Source organism: Microtus ochrogaster, chromosome 2, assembly GCF_000317375.1.
Source record: "Microtus ochrogaster isolate Prairie Vole_2 chromosome 2, MicOch1.0, whole genome shotgun sequence".
Lineage (NCBI taxonomy): Eukaryota > Metazoa > Chordata > Mammalia > Rodentia > Cricetidae > Microtus > Microtus ochrogaster.
Window position 1 is genome coordinate 31,958,235 of NC_022010.1, and position 1,648 is coordinate 31,959,882.

Below are 1,648 nucleotides of genomic sequence, written 5' to 3' on the forward strand. Positions count from 1 at the left end.
AGCCAGAATATAGAGACTAAGGTGGCAAGCAGGAAGGAAGACCTGCCTGCCTCAGCAGATGGGGGGAGGGAGTGGGCGTGGCTTGTTTCTTAAAGAGACAGAACAACCATTACAGTTGGGAGGAGATCATGGGTGGGGAATCTGACCCAGCAAGAGGCCTTCAGGATGGCAAGCCACCTTTCTACAGAGATCTCAGCTCTGGGGAAATCACACTGAAGACTGTCGTTCTTCTTGGTGCCACTGTAAGCAGTCAGAGCAGGAATTAGGTCTCAACGTGTAGTTGAGATTGGAAAAAGAAACCCAAACTAAACTAAAAATTGGTGATTTGTTACTCATCTGGGTGGGCCATGTGGGAAAAACGGCTGCTAGTCTTATATAACTCTGTGTTCAGCAGGATGGTGTGTGGCTTCTCCCTCTCCCAGACAAGACGGGGCAGCCATAGGCCAAACTCCACTGCTCTGTAAGAGTGTAAGTGCTTTTAGAATGTTCATCCAAGCTTTACAGAGGCCACCGGTGAGACCACCCCCTTTAGGGACCTCCGTCTCACACAGCAGGAAGGGAAAAGAACCTCACACATTAATCTAAGACATCTGAGGATGGCCAGGTTTGGTGGCACTTCTAACCTCAGGGCTGCACTCTGGGAATTCCAGGCTAGCCTGGTCAAGGCAGTGAGTGTAAGGCCCCAGGCCACAGAGTCCAGAGAGAGAGAGAGAGAGAGAGAGAGAGAGAGAGAGAGAGAGAGAGAGGCTCCATTAGTCTCCAGAGACTAGAGACAAAGGCGTCTTTGGGGAGCACGGTGGGTTATCCATCCGCTGGAGCAGACTGCTAGGACATGGGTTTAAGACAACTGAAAGTCTTTATTAGCTGGCTGGTGACTACACTGGGTGTTCGGGATCCCAGTGCAGCACCAGCTCTTTCTCAGGGTGAGCTTTTACACACAAAAACAACCTCCTGGGTTGACACACTTTGGTTGAAACAGAACAACAGAACCCAAAAAGCAAGGTTAGTCCATAACTGTGGGCTTTGGCGAGTTTAAGCCTTTGTTTTTGTCCTGGCAGGTGGAGCTGTCCACAGGCTGAGCTTTATGACCAGAGTGGTACGTTTATCATGGAGTCAGTTGTGCTGAGGTCTGGGGCTGTTACAGGAGATGCTTGGGCTGCAGACTTGAGGACCCGAGAGGCTTTACAGGTGGGATGGAGCCATGCCACACAGTGAACACGAAAGATAACCTGTCATGTTTGGTCATGGGTAGAGGAAGGGACAGAAGGAAGGGGGTTTTGCTACTCACCCATGGTTGTTCTAGAATTTGCTCTGGAGATTCAAACTTGAGGCAATCCTTATGTCTATTTCCCTAGTGCTGGGATTTTAGGTATGCGCCACTAATCTCTGCTAAGAGTGCCATTGGATACTCTAAAATCCCTCCCAGAATCCCCAGCCACGAAGTCAGATAATCCTGGATTTAGTTGACAAGTTAAGTGAACCTGGTCAAGTTCTTTGATCCCTGGGCTCTGTTCTGCCTCCTCACAAGGACTGCAGGGAGAACCAAAAGGCAGAGATCACGGAAAGTCCTGTGCGTGGTACTTGTCAGAAGGAGGCGATGGGGAAACGGGATCATTCTTGCCCCAGACTCCTTCATAACGCCCCAGCC